Source organism: Pan troglodytes, chromosome 4 (genome assembly GCF_028858775.2).
Source record: "Pan troglodytes isolate AG18354 chromosome 4, NHGRI_mPanTro3-v2.0_pri, whole genome shotgun sequence".
Classification (NCBI taxonomy): Eukaryota; Metazoa; Chordata; class Mammalia; order Primates; family Hominidae; genus Pan; species Pan troglodytes.
Genome location: NC_072402.2, coordinates 171148839 through 171164826, shown reverse-complemented (window position 1 = coordinate 171164826; position 15988 = coordinate 171148839). Strand labels below are relative to the sequence as shown.

Here is a 15988-nt window from a genome sequence, read left to right as displayed (position 1 = left end):
TTTACATTAACAGAATAAAAAGAAAATCATCTGATCATCTCAGTAGACACAGAAATAGCTTTTGATAAAATTCAACACACGTTTATGATTTTAAAAAACTTGAAATCCCCTCTGCAGACAGGAACAAAAGGGAACCTCTTTAATCCCATAAAGAGTGTTTAAGAAAAAAAAAAGCCCTACAGAAAGTATTATACTTAACGGCAAATGTTGAAAGCTTTCTGCCTGAGAATGAGAATGAGCAAGAATGCCTGTTTTCACCACTTCTATTAAATATTGAACCACAGTTTCTAGCCAGTGCAAAAATAAAAGGAAAGAGGGGATAAAAAGATATAAAATTTGGGGAAAAATCATTATTTGCAAAAAAAATTACTTTGTTCACAGTAAATACAAAAGGACCTAAAGAAAAACCATTATCATTAATAAGTGAATTTTGGAAGGTCATTGAATAAGAAGGTCATTTGTATGTAAAACTCAATCGTATTTCCATATAAATGCAAAAAACTGACAAACTTTAAAAGAATATTGTTTATATTAGAATAAAACATTAAACATTAGTGAAATAAATGGAGATCTAAATAAATCAAGGAACATACCATATTCATGGATTAGAAGACTCAATACTGTAAAGATATCAATTTAACTCAAAGTTAAATATAGATTCAATGCAATTCAAACCAACATCCTGAAAGGTTTTTTTTGTGGAACTTAATGAGTCAACTATTAAATTCATACTGAAATAGGACATAAATGCCAAAGCAATTCTGAAGAGAAAGAACAAAGCTGGGAGTCTTCAACTATCAAATAACAAGACCTATTGCAAACGCGGTATGTTAATAGCTAAAGGATATAAAAATAGATCCATGAAATACAATACTGACCCATACTATGCAGTCACCTGATTTATGACAAAGGTGCCACTGAAGTACAGTGGAGGAGGGAGAGAACAACAGTCTGACTTAATAATCATATTGAGTCAATTAGATATCCATATGGAAAAAACAAATTTTGACCCCTGATTCACACCACACAATTCCAGATGCAGATCTAACTGCAAAAAGTATAATTATAAACCTTCTAGAAGAAAATATAGGAGAAGATCTTTACAACCGAAGATTTCTTAGACACCTGCACACACACACACACACACACACACACACACAAGCATTAACCATTTAAGAAATAATTGATAAACTGGAACTATTAAAATTAAAAACTCACATTTATATAAACAGCATTCAGAGACTGAAAAGACAAATCAAAGTAAGAAGAGATATATGTGTCATATATATGTCAATATATATTATTGTCTTGCAGGAAATTTTATATATTCTGTATTTGAGTCCTTCAGCTAATACACACATATGCAATATATAAGAAAAATGAAAATGACCCAACAGAAAAATGAACAAAAGACGTGAATAAGCACTTCTCAAAAGAAGATATCTTAATAGCCAATATAAAAAGGTGCTCAACCTCATTAGCCATCAGAGAATGCAAATTAAAACCACAGTGAAAATATCAACTCCAATGCTCACTCATCAAAATGGCTGTAATTTTTAAAATCTCCATAATACTATTCACTGAAGTAGGTATATCACCAGACAACCACTTTGGAAAATTAGTGATATCAACTAAAGTTGAATATATACATACACATATACTCTATGACACAGAAATTCCACTCCAAGATATGTGTCTGTGTCTGTGTGTGTATATGATATATATACATATATATACACATATACATATATGAGATACCTACAGATATGATATATATACATATGTGTGTATATGATATACGTATATCATATACACACACAGACACACACACATATATCCTCAAAAGCCATATACAAAAATATTCCTAACAGCACTATTCATAATAGCTAAGAACTATTGGCATAATGTTATATTTGCATTGAAAACATATAGGAATAAATCTAACAAGTAATGTGTAGGACCTCTACACATACAAACATTAATGAGAAAAATTAATAAAGACTTAAATCAATGGAAGAACACATCTAGAAATAAATTTAATGATACCCATCAAAAATAGAATGGAAAAATAAATTGTGTTATATTCAAATATTTGAATAATATACAGCAATGAGAACGTATAACTTATAACCTCACACAACATCCCGGATGAATTTCACAAACTAAGGTTGAGCAAAAGAAGTTAAACACAAAAGTACACATATTGTATGATTCTATTAAAGTTCAAAACCAGACAGAACCAATTTTTGGTGGTAAATCCGAGAGAATAGTGGGGAGGGTGATGCCTGGGTAGGGGACATGAGGCCTCAGACACTGCAACGGTCTCGCCTTTGATCTGCGTACTAGGTACATGGGTGAACTCAGTTTGTGAAAATTCACTGAAGCATATCCTTATAGTTTGTATGCTTTTGTATATTTAGGCTCTACTATCATAAAAGATTTACTAAAAAATAAAAGGGGGACAGATTAGCTCTGTCACTTAGGACAAGTGTCACTTAGGACCTCAGTGTCCTGAGGCCTTTGGCTTTCGAACATAAGCAACTATTTATGTACTCACCCATGTATTCCATTTCCAGCAAATATTCACTAGGCACCTACAGCAGTGAGCAAATCCATGACAACACTAGCCTTGTGGATCTGATATTTCAGTGGAAGGAGATTGACAGTAGACCAGGATAGATAGTTCATATGTTCCCTCGCCCTCTGACTTCTGGAGGATTTGGCCAAGGGAGGATTGGCAGGAGTCCAGAGCTGGGGATGGAGGAGATTAGTATATTCATTCCCCCAGCTCCCTCCCTGTGGGGTGGCCACAGGCTGACCGTGTCCCCTTACGGAGGCCCCGGCTTCCACCTGGCCCTCCCTCCACCCAGCCTCCCTCTCTGGGTACTGATAACTGTCCCCTCCACCTGCCCCTTCAAGCTCGGGGCAGTGTCGGCTCCCAGCTGAGGCCAGGATCCTATAGCATCTCTATTGTTTCCCTAAACTCCTCCCCACCTTTATCAACAGCCCTTTTTAAACGTCTCAAGTCATCTATTTTGAGTGTCACTTGTTTCCTATGAGAACCCTGATAGATACCCAGGATTAATTCCAGCCAAGGAGAAAAAAATATGAAAGAAAATAAAGGAAAATAAAGCAAAATGACATGATGGGGAGTAACTGGTTGGGAGGGGGTTATTTTAGAGAGAGTAGTCAGGAAAGGCCTCACTGAGAACAGACACATTGGAACTGGGAGCTGAATGACAAACAGGAGCTGGTCATAGAAGATCCAATTAAATATTTCTATTTGTCCATTGCAATCCTGATCATGCCCCAGGGTTAAACAGGTTCCTTTACTGCAGATCTTCTCAGAGCCTTGAATGTGCTCCTGTGCCCTGTCATTCTCCGGGAAGGGGTAACTAAGCAGCATTTCTCAAACTACACGTTCAACCCGGAACACTTTTCTCTACAGCAGTGCTGTCCCCTAGAAATATAATGGGTCACCTATGTAATTTTAAAAGTTTTAGTAGCCACATTAAAAAAAAATAAAGAGAAGGTGAAATTAACTTTGATAAGGTATTTTATTTAATCCAGTACATCCAAACACACAATCAGTTGTGTTTGTGTGCTTCCAGCACATCTCAGTCTAGCCACACTTCAAGTGCTCATTAGTCACATATGGCTACAATATTGGACAGTATTGGATGGTATACCTGTAGAGCGTTGGATGGGGCTCCTGCTCTGCACGGCACTCTTGCTGACCTGAAAAGGGACCCATGGCCAGAGCCTCCCCTCAGGCAAAAAGCTAGGGCACGATGGAACCTGCAGATCCATTGCAAAAGGTGACATCCCAGAATATTTGTGAGGCATTTTGGGAAACATCTCAACCTATGGAAGAATGGATGGGATTGTTAGTCTCAAATACAAGATAAGACATAGGGTCAAATATTTCTGTTTGTACAGTACTGTTTGGGTCATCTTTTATTAGGATAACCAATCATCCTGAAACTTGGAGGCTTAAAACAACACCAATCATTTTTTACTCACGATTTTGCAATTTAGGCAGGGCTTGGTGGCAACTGCTAACTTTTGCTTTATGTGGCATCAGCTGGGGCATTTTGGCCAGGGCTGGCAGATATCATTTCCACGATGATTCACTCACATGGCTGGCAAGTTGGTGCTAGCTGTGGGCTGGGAGTTCAACTGGGCTGTCAGTATATGAAGAAAGTTCGTGAGCTTCTCTACGTGGCTGCTTGGGCTGCCTCACAACATGGCTGCCATGTTCCAGAAGGCAGAAACAGCCAGTCTTGTCAAAGACAAGCCTTGTACTGGCACACATCACTTCTGCCCAGATTCAAGGGGGTGAAGAAACAGAGAGCCAAAGAATCTGTGACCATCTTAAATCCACCACAGATGCTATAGTATTTTTACAACCATATTTTTAGTTGATCCATTGCAGCAACATTTTTTTCAACTTTTATAATTTATGTATTAAAGAAGCTTGAAATAAATAAGACATCTTAATTATTTATGTATGCATGGAACAAAAATGTCTGCTATTGTCATCTCAGTGTACTTTTTCCTATTTTCCTTAATTTTTACAAAATTAATAGACTTTTTGAGAACAGTTTTAGATTTACAGAAAAATTGCATAGAGAATACAGAGTTCCCATCTATACCCCACCAACCCCTCCCACACACACAATTCCTCTATTACTAGTATCTCATATGTGTGGTACATTTGTTATAATTAATAAACCAAGATTGAAACATTATTATTAACTAAATTCAATGGTTCCTTCAGGTTGCCTTAGTTTCAGCCTGATGTCCTTTTTGTGTTCCAGGAACCCATCCAGGATGCCACCTCACATTTAGCTGTCATGTCTCCTGAAGCTCCTCTTTGCTGTGACAGTTTCTCAGACTTCCCTTGTTTTTAGCAACCTTGGCAGTTCTGATGAGTACTGGGCAGGTATATTGCAGGCTGCCCTACTATGAGAATTTGTCTGGTGTTTCTCTCATAATTTTACCGAGGGTATGGGTTTGTGGAAGGCAGATCACAGAAGTAAAGCACTATTTTCAGCACATCATATCCAGGGTCATGCTATCCACATGGTTTATGACTGCTGGTGCTGGCCTTGACCACCTGGCTGAGGTAGTGTTTGTCAGGTCTCTCCACTCCCCACTGCCCAGTTTTCCCCACTTTGCATGGCGAACTCTTTGGAAGAAAGGTGCTATGCACAACCCACGCTTGAGGAGTGATGAGTTATTCTGCACCTCCTTTAAGGTAGAATAGCCTGGCCCAGCGGCTCACACCTGTAATCCCAGCACTTTGGGAGGCTGAGGCAGGCAGATTGCTTGAGCCTAGGCATTCAAGACCAGCCTGGACAATATGATGAAATCCCGTCTCTACAAAAAATACAAAAATTAGGCGGGCATGGTAGCATGCGTCTGTGGTCCCAGCTACTCAGGAGGCTGAGGCAGGAGGATCCCTTTATCCTGAGGAGGCAGAGGTTGCAGTGAGCCATGATTGTGCCACTGCACTCCAGCCTGGGCAACAGGGTGAGACCTTGTCTCTAAAAACAACAACAACAACAAAAATAGCTACATAAATTACTTGGAATTTTCCCACATAGGATATTTGTTATTTTCTCCTCAATTTATTAACATATCAATCATGTGTTTATATCAAAATGGACTTGTGGTCATTTATTTTATATTTTAGGTTAGAATGCAATACTACTTTATTTTGTTGCTTAAATTGGTCCAGCTTTGTTCCCTGGGAGTTCTTTCATTTACTAGGCAATGTTTTGATTGGATATTATCATCACCATGAGAAGGGTGTTCATTCAAGTGATGTAACAAGCAGAGGGCACGACAGCCCCTCTCTGGCTTCTGACTCTCCTCTGCCGCACACTCAGCACACCTTGGGCCCTTCATTGCTGCCCAGGTCAAGTCCTGGAGGACTGGCTAAAATCACCATACAAACCCTCCAAGAAATCAAAGAGGTCACCGCTGGTTGTAGGAGGTCTTCTTGTGGGTGGCCTCTCCATGTTCTGAAAGCTCTTAGTCAAGGAAAAGGTAATTATATACCTCCAGGGATGCACACACAAAGAGAAATCCGAACAGCACCAGGTCATAATGAAGGGGTTCAAGCCTCCATAAATAGTGTTCCCCTAGTCCTTAGCCATCTCAGAAGCAAATTAGAGCTTGCCTCAGTTTCTGGGTGTGAATGAACTCTCTGCCCTGCCTGACCCCCAGCACTCATGGACATCTCAGGAGTGCATTGAGGACACCAGGATGTAGATCCAGGAACACTTACACAGGCCCAGCATACAAGAGCTGAGCACGCAACAGCTGCTCTCACGACACACGGTCATTCTGGAGCCTCGAAAACAATCCTCGCTTTGGCCACAGATCCCAAGGAACAAGAGTCCTAGCTACGGGCAGTGATTGCCCAAATACTTCTCTTTTTATTCAGCAGAGAACAATCTTGAGAAATAAACTGGCTTTGGAGGAAAGAATGAAAAATCCCATCACAAAGAGGGCCCTAAAGCAGAATCATCGTTTGAAGAAACCTTCATACAGGGTCAGATACTTCAAAGGTCTACATTGTGTCAATGGATTAAATATGTGGCTTTCTGTGACAGGGGAAGCTATTTCAATCTATATCTCTATGATGTGCTCAAATAGTCATTCAAATACTCAAGAAGAATTTCAATACCCCAGTTCTCATTCACGTAGGGCAAATTCCGTATAGACTGCTTTTAAAAGCTTTCTCAACACAGGAAATTCTTTTTTATTTTATTCTTTTTAAGTCCAACATCTCTTTCCAAGTATTTTTAAAATAAAGCTTTATTATAAGCTTGAGGCCAAGAGTTCAAGGCCAGCCTGGGTAACATAGCAAGACCCTGTCTCTACAAAAAATTAAAAAACCAGCTGGGTGTAGTGGCACACGCCTGTGGTCTCAGCTGCTTGGTAGGCTGAGGCAGGAGGATTGCTTGAGCCCAGGAGATTGAGGCTGCAGTGAGCCATGATCGTGCCACTGCACTCTAGCTTGGGCAACAACAGGACACTGTCCCTAAAAAATGACAACAAAAATTCAAAAATTTTATAAATATAAGATATTTCAAACATATAAGCAAGTCGGGAGAATACTAGCACATATCTTGTAAGCTCTAACCAAACTTATTGTCTTATCATGATGCCATTTTTCCCACCAACGTTTTTTTAAAACAAAGAAATAAAACAGGCTAGGCATGGTGGTTCACGCCTGTAACCCCAGTACTTTTGGAGACCAAGGCAAGTGGATCACTTGAGTCCAGGAGTTTGAGACCAGCCAGAGTAACATGGTGAAACCCCATCTCTACTAAAAAAAATACAGACAATTAGCCAGGCGTGGTGGTGCACTGCACTCTGGCCTGGGCGACGGGAGTGAGACCGTATCTCAAAAAAGAAATAAAACATTACAGGGCCCCTCACAGCCTCTGTATACATCCCCATTTCTTGCCCCCCGCCTCCTTGCCCTCCCCTAGCTAGAGCTGCTATTTTTGGTCATTCACATGGGGGTCTTTTTTCCTTTCCCACCACACCTTTATCCTCTCCACTGGGAGCCATCACTGGGAAAGCACACTGGGAAATGCAAGCAGCAGAGCCCTGCTACGGAACTGCTCAGCCACAGAGCAGGCTGGCGGCTGAGCCAGCCTGGTAGGAAGAGGAGAAGACCAAGGATGAAAATCAGAGGGTGGAACTGGAGGCACAGGGCCTGGGAACCGCACTGGGGAGCTCCTAAAGAAGCATTTCTACCTCCGGAAGACACGATAGTCTGCACTAGATAATATGATCTGTTTTGCCTCAACTCTCCTTGTTTTCCTAAGTCGCGTGCCCGTGATGAACATGATTCCACATTTTAAACATCTTATGCTCTTTCTCTTAAAGGACTGGCTGCCCAGGCGGGGGGCGTGGCCCAGAGCTGGAACACTAGAGAATGGCGCAGCGTTAGGAAACAGTGAGGGTGAGGCCAGTGCTGATTTGGTTGCGCAATACTGTTGAGGTCCAATGATGTACAAAGTGTTATCAGACTTGTAAAAAAAATTTTTTCATAAGCTAGGGAATGTTCTGGCAGGCTAATGGGCTCCAAAAATCAACTTTCAGGGCCTCTGCTGATGTCTTCATTAATGCTGTATGGATGAGTTCTTGTAGGAACATCAGTGAAAGCCATAAACAAGAAAGAAAAAAAGTACAGGGCGGGGAGAAGGAACACAGTGCTTTGCTAAATTTCCACCCAAGTTCAATTGCGTTATGGAAACTTGAACTGAACCCATCCAAAGAGTTTTCAAAATATCACTTGCAGACTGGTTAAACTGGAAGCATGTGGAAGCACGTGTCAGTTTTCAACACTACAGACACAGACCTCAATCCAGACTTTGAATTGCTGCATCCCCTCGAAGCAAAGAAAACCATGGGGACCCTGCTTGATGCCAGGCATTGGAGTGAGTGTTTCGTTTTCTATGGCTTATTTAATCCTCACAAAACCCTCTGAGGATGGCATGAACTCCATTTGATAGATGAGACTCACAGAGGTTAAGCAACTGCACGGGTAACACAGCCAGGAAATAGTTTATATACGGGCTGGCCTTGGATGAAACACAACCAAATGTGAGCGCCTATTTTTCTCGGTGGTGTCACCTGTGTTTGGTGTTGGCTGGGCTGTTTCATTTGCCGGGAACAGAGGAGTGCCCGGGTTCTCTCTGGACTTGGGGCTGGACTACGAGAATCCAGAGGAAGTGCAGGAGCCTGGGAAGCAAATGCATTCACAGTAGCCGGACCCAGGCTTCTTGAAGGATCTAACAGTGCTTCTGCTGAGTGAGCAACATGGCCACCGATTCTGCAGACTGCCCCTAACACTCTCACTCTCGCTCGCTCTCTCTTCATCAGAGCTTATTGCTGCTCTCTGCATCAACCTATTTTCAGGTTTCTGCCTCCTGCTCCACATCTTGACTTCCACCAGACGCCCCTCTGTGTGCATGTGTCTCTTTTTCTCAAAGGACAAGCTGATGAGAAATCTCCCAATCCAGCATGGGCATTGCCATATGTCCAACCAATCCTGGGTCCAACCATGTGTGACCAGGGTGGCAAGGTCACATGACAAAAATGTGGCTAATTATGTAGAAGAATTCACTTTTTCAAAGAAAGGAGGTGTGAGTGTGGCATCTCGGGGGCTTCACTATTTGGTTTGTGTGACTGTGAGTGGCTTCAAACAACAGATATTTACTTTCCCACAGGAAAGGGACACCTTTCACAGTGTCACAGGTCTGCACTCCCTCCGAAGACCCCAGGAGCAACTCCTCCCTGGCCTCCTTGGCTTCTGGCTGCCTCCCTCCAGCCTCTGCCCGTGTCTTCATGTGGCCTCCTTCTCCCTGTGTGGCTGTGTGTCCTCTCCTCTTATTACAAGGACACCAGTCATTGGAGTTCATGCCCACTCAAAATCCAGGACGCTTTTGTCATGAGAACCTTAATGAATTACATCTACAAAGACCCTATTTCCAGATAGGGCCACATTCTGAGCTTCCAAGGGGACATGAATTTGTGAGCTACACTATTTGAACATGACAGTGTATCTCCAAGACACTGTAGCGCCAGCCCCCAAAGTGTACCAAGGACTCGGAGAGAGTGGAGGCCACCCCTTTGCTGTTTCTTTGGGATCTGCCTCAGTATGGCGCCAGGTGCTAAGCAGATGGCTATTGAGTGACCTAGAGTAAACCGGAAATAAATTCAGAAAAATCAATCGGTGCATGATTTCATGAAAGTTCCCTCCATGTATGCAGTTCTGTACCCACCGTTGGCATCCCCTAGTCATCACTGCTGCCTGGTAGCAATGTACGGGGCATCCCACACCACACAGCACTGTTTACAGAGATGTGGACTTGTGACTGTCCTCTCCTCAGGACAGAGGTTGGCCCCATAGCTTCTCCAGCCCTACAGTCCACCTAGTGCAACCTCTGCAGACCTAACTGTGTCTTGCAGTGTTCCCCTGCCCGAGAGCTCGCTGAGTCCAAAATCCACACAAAGGGCCTCTTCAGGTTCCCTCCTAGTCCTGTTCCAGCTCAGCCTTGTTCCCTAAATGTTCTCTGGTGGGAAAACAAACCAAACCAAACCCCAGAACCCTGGTTTGGTTCTCAGCGATATAAACAATATTTGGATTTGGTTCGAGGTTGAGCAAACGAGTGCAGTTTGTTCCGGTTTTTGGTTCAAGGTTCAGGCCAAGTCTCTGCTCCAGACAGAAAGAATGTCCCTGGAATGAATGCCCCTTCCAACTAGGACTCAACAGCTGAAAGGCCAGGGTGTCCCAACGCAGGCCGCCTGCTCAGAGGACTCCCAGGGACCTCCCTGCAGCTTCCAATCCAGGCCCCCAAGGCCCTGGGGACTGGGCCTGGCAGCACACCTGCCCAATTCTCTGGGCCCATGCCACCTTCCATGGCCTAGAAGCAGAAGGCCATGGCCCCACAGGCTAGGCGCCAGGGCAGCTGAGCAAACACCCTCAGCTCAACTGCCTGGAGGCAGGGGCAGCTGGGGAGTGGGTGCCCCTGCGTAAATCCGCCACAGTGGCCACATGGCACAGCACCTGCTCCCTCTCTCTGGTCGGGGTCTAAACTCAAACACTGCCCAGCAGAGAACCCAGATAACGAAAGAGAACGTTACACTGAGCAGGAAACAACAGGGAGTGGTGGGTACTGTGGGAGCCACGCAGAGGTATGCGCATTCAACCACCGCAGCCTCAGTTCAGTGCACAAAGCATCCAGCTGCCGCTTGCTGGTCGGAGCAGCCTGCCAGAGGCACACACCACGGCTTCCAGAGCAAGCAGTCCTACATCCAGAGCAGAGTTTCTGGGGGCCATTCTGCTCTCTCCTGCCCCAGACAGGAAGCCAGGCAGGGCCAAGGACAGGGCATCAAAAAGCCTCATCCTTAGGGAACAACTGCAGGGGACGGAGCAGCTGGGGGTATTGGGGACACCTGGCAGTGAATCACTCCTGAGGAATGTTGAAAGGAAAACACAGTTGCACTCTGGCCTCCCTCCCACTCGGATCCACACATCAAAGGGGTCCTCGAATGCAGGGAACTTAGTGGGCTGGGTTGATCGGGCTTGCCCTGAATGTTGGACACCAGAGGGCTGGGATCGAAAAGCAGCCCCTGAGGGACTGCCCCAATTCTGGGTTGTGGGGACAGACGCACCTCCAGCCACCATGGGGGAAACTGAGAAACACTGGCAAGGGAAGCGGAATGAAAGTGCGCAAGAAGGGCTCTAGTCCAAAACACTCCTCTTTCTCAAGGTTATTTTTTTCTAGCCTTGCCCTTTAAATCACCATCCAAACGGCAGCCTTATCAAAGGCAACTCAGGTGTTCCCTGACAGCCCAAAGCCTCTGCCCAGGGAAAAGGCCGTTTCTATTCTGCCTTGGATAGAAATCACAGCCTGAGACACAATCCAGAAATATTTCCGTGTGCTGGGCGCCCGGAGAGGATTAGACAGGAGCACATGTGATTTCAGCTTGGGTGTACTCGCCGCTCAACTATGCTTGCTACGTGCTGGATTCAATTATAGGTTTTCTTACACTTATATCTTCATTAGTTCTACATTGCCGAGTGGATGGAATGTGCTGTCAGCTTTAAAAAAAGTGTTGGTTTTTCTTCCCCCCAAGGATTCAACACTGTCCAGTCCTGTTAAAAAAAGAAAGAAAAAAAAAATCTTGGCTCACGCGTACATTGCTAATGGGTATGGAATTGATTCACAAGTCCCCAACTCTAGTTATATAAAAGTAATTACTGCAACCTAGAGTAATTGGTTCCATATCCAATATTCACAGAAGGCTGCATATGTATATGTCTGCGTGTGTGTGTGTGTGTGTGTGTGTGTGTGTGTGTGTATTTAGGATTGAGAGATTAAAAATTTTTTAAATGAAAAAAAAACATATTCAAGAACATTTAAACTACCCATACATAAACTCCTAAAAAAATTCTTTAACTGTGATAAAGATCTTGAAACAAACAAAAACGGCAGAGCTCACAAAAGATCAGAGCCCTTATGATCCAAGCATTCCAAGACTGGGGAACGGGCCATCGGGTGCAGGAAGCCACGCAGAACGGGGTCTCCAGCAGCCCGAAGGCCCATCCCACAGCCGGCCACTTGCAGCCTGTGGTGGCCACTTCCTGCTCGGTGGCGCAGCCTCCTCCCGGGCACCCATGAAGCCTTTGCCTGACCTCTGTCCATGGAGTTGCTTGTCCTATTTGTGGCTCCGAGAACCACCGTTCTCACTCTGTCCCCCAGGTGGGTCCCAGAGGGCTGGAAGGCATTGTCCTAAGAGGACACAGCAGGGGTAGCGTGGAACATTCCCATACAGCTCCAGGATCACTTTAGGGAGAAAAGGGATCCACGGAAAGGAACCGTGGATAAGAAGGAAGCTTTGTGGGAGAACAAAAAGACACCAAGAGTTGGAAACCAGGAAGGAAGTTAAAGTCAGGCCTTCCCCAGCGATGTGGATCAATTCACAGCTTTGTGTCATGGATCTAAACGTGACACTTGACATTCATCTCTGTTACGTGTCACACTTGGTTGGAGCCTAAGACCTTTGGCATTTTCTTTCCATCGTCTATAGCATCACCTTTCTATCCTGGCTTTGTTTCATCTGCAAATGTGATAAGCCTGCCTTCCATATCTTTATTGAGACCATTCATGAAAATGCTATATAAGGAAAAGCCCTCCCCCCACCCAGAGTCCCTCCACACAGACTGGTCTCCATCCATTCATCAAGAAGCGTTGTTCAACAGATGTACATTCACCTACCCGCTCTGCTATCCATCACACAGTTCCCCATTTTACCTGCATGGGGGATTTAGGGGATTGAGAGGAAGTAACAACTCGGGAATCAGGTTGCTAATGATGTCTTCTCTTAGTTTGAGTTCACGAAGAGTTAGAAAACGCGGTGTGCTAAAATGACCTGGTGGAGCATGCGTGCAATGCTGTGGACCCTGGCCCAGGCTACTACTGCAAATTCCACACCAAAACTGGAGAGACTGTTGGTTTCTCCTTGTGTTATCTCTGGCCAGCCTCTGTGGATTCTCAGCCTGGCAACACAGGCCTGTTTAAAAAGTTCTGGCTACTACGCGGGGTCTGTTACACACTGCCTTTGATCCTGGGGTCTGGACTGAAGCTCAAACTGTGTAATTTTTGTTGGATTCTGTTCGTGCCTCCTTCTCACCTTTGGTTTCATCTGTCTGGAAGAGTCAGCCTTCCAGAAGTATGTCCAGGCCACCAGAGTCCTTGCGGGTGTCTCCTTGATATACAATCCATAAAGAGAGGCAGGAGAGGCAGGAGCACTCTCCTCCACCAGGAGGCTCATCCTAAGGACATGAGACATTCTCAAGTCAGAGAACAAAAAGGTGTTAAATGTTTGAATATTTAACTAACATTTAAATATTTGAATATTTAAATAACAGGAAATCCAGTTAACTCCCAATCAGGGTACATTTAGTTATTTTTTTAAAAAAACAGTGTGATTTTGGGGGATGCTCCACAGAGGAGAGTTTAGATTCAGAGCTGCTGTAGTCGGAAGAGCCCATCAGCCCCAGAGACCTAGCCTGAGTGGGGCCTGGGGTGACCTCAGTGCTTCTCCCCACAGTGGCGGTGGCAGTGGTTCACGGCTGTCCCAGTGGAGCGGTCAAGCTGCCACGTGTTCCCTTTTCACAAACTGACGGCAGTTATGATAAGAAAGAATTGTGTTGCCTATTTGAGAACAGAGAGTCCAGCAGGACTAGTGAATGAATTTCAGCTCCTTGTCCAGCTGGCTGGGAGGCAGCTGTTTCTTTGGAATGTAAACCAAGGTAGGGGCTGAGAGATTAAAGTGGAAATGTATCTGCCACGGTCTTTCACAGGAGAATGAAAGGACTGTCTAAAGGCAGATTCTTTCAGAGACCTGGCCTCAGTTTCCTTCTCTGTAAAATGCTAGAGGCCTTGGGCAGTTGTGAAGATCTAGATAATAGTGCAAGTGGGTGCACTACGGGGAGGAGAGAAAGCAAAGGAGGAAAGAGAAAGAGAGAGAGAGAGAGGGAGGACATCATCCCACCATCCACTGCTCTGTACTGCCTGAGGCTAAACCAACTCACAGAGAAAGAAAGGCAGAGGTTGAGATAATTGTGTTCATTCAAAAAATATTTATTGTTCCAGATACTGTTCCAGGTGCCTCAATTACATTAGTGAATAAAACAGATGAAAATCTCTCCTTTCATGGAGAGAAGCAATGCTGAAGCCTGATCAAACTGTGCCTGAAGCCCTACAGTCTCTAGACATTTGAATTACAGGAGCCAATACATTCCTGTAACATGTTAGCCAGTTTGAGGAGTTTGTTTGTTTGTATTGGTTTGCTTTATTTTTTATTTTTGTTTGTTGTTGTTGTTGTTACTTGCCATGTGTCCTAACTGCTACTGCCATCCTCTAGCCATGGTGGCACCTGAGCGAAACCTTGGGTCTGGTCACATTTCACTCCACATTCAAGTTCAGGAAGGGCACAGAAAACAAAATGTTTCTGTCTCTTTCTGAAAAACCAGTCACCTCTTGGTGGCACACAGCTCTTATAAATAGCCGGGAAGCAGATTCATGCTGAAAATGGAATTTTTAAAATTTCAAAAAAAGATAAAAGGAATGGGGAAAAAAAGGAAAAAGTTCACAGGAAATTGAAGAGGAATTTGGGAGATGATAGAATGTAACAAGCTTCACTGGACCACAGCCAGAACAACTGGCTGGAACAAGCCTCCCTTATTAAAAGCATCAGGAGAGCCTGTGTGCCCAAGAGCATCAGGACCTCCCTTCCCATGTCTCTCATTTGAGAGCAGTTTAATGAATGGAATTTCTGGGTATAATTTGTATACATTGATAAGCAATGTATATAAATTTTTATTCATTTTGTCCACTGAAGAGCACTTGGGAAAGATCATTCTCTGAACTCTAAAACCTTGCAAATGTCTTTTTTAAAAAAAGAATTAGTGTCTTGTTCTCTTTGTAGGGTTTACTAAATAAATAATCCCAGTTGTCTTAAAGTCTCATGGAATATGCCCTCCCATAACTAAGGAGCAGGACTAAGGATTCTGAAAAAATGTTCTAGAAAGATTTGTAAAAGCAACACATATGCCCCTTCCTTCTACTAGCAAGCAATCTAACAGATAATTGTTGCCTTTTAATAAAGCCCTTTCTTCTACTTTGTAAGTTCCCATGGGCATTTGCTGCCTCACCAGCATCTGCACCTCATCTTCTGTTAACAGCACCCAACTTCTCTTGGGAAGCCAATCTTCCTCCTTTTTCAGGCCTGTGTTTCAGCCATATCTGACCCCAGGTCTTGGCTACACGGATGCACATGGGACCCAGACCCAGCCAATCAGAGCACCACATCCTCCCCGCCACCTGGGAATTGGTTTGGGGATGGTCACGTGGCCCAAACCGAGCCAGTGAGAATTAGCCCAACAATTTCTGTTAAATTACTGGGAAAAACATCATTCTTTCTACTGAGGCTGCTTAGTGATAGGGAGCAAGCCAGAGTTAACAGGGTGCTAATGGGAATGTGGCAGAAGGGAGAGATGCAAACCTGATGATACATCTGGGCCTCCAGATCCAGCTGTGCCTGAAGGAGGCAGGCTCTATCTATGAATTCTGTAAATCTATAAAGATACTTGAGTGTAAAAAAAAAAAAAATCTTCTCTCTCTCTGTTTCTTCTTTTTTTTTTTTTCTGGCTTGCTATGATTTGAAGGTGCCCCCTCCAAAATTTCTATGAAATGTAATCCCTCTGGGGTTGTATTAACAGACAAGGCATTCAGGCACTTTGGGAGGTGATTAAGACGTGAGAGCAGAGCCCTCATGAATGGATTCCTGACCTCTCAAAGGGCTGGAGGGAACTAGCTGAAGTCCTTCCTGCCCTTCCTCCTTCTGCCAGCTGAGGACGTGGCAACAAGGCACCACCTAGGAAGCAGAG

General features: G+C 44.1%; 1 long non-coding RNA gene across 1 annotated transcript in view; it reads right to left on the bottom strand.

Annotated features, from left to right (window-relative positions):
* Positions 1 to 3540: 3540 nt before the first annotated feature.
* LOC104006646 (uncharacterized) overlaps positions 3541 to 15988 on the bottom strand; it is a 116013-nt gene continuing 103565 nt past the window's right edge. The window contains exons 10-12 of the long non-coding RNA XR_010157418.1: positions 13228 to 13369; positions 11584 to 11689; positions 3541 to 3864 (exon numbers count right to left, since the gene is read on the bottom strand). This is a non-coding gene — a long non-coding RNA (uncharacterized LOC104006646). The remainder of the gene's footprint in view (positions 3865 to 11583; positions 11690 to 13227; positions 13370 to 15988) is intronic.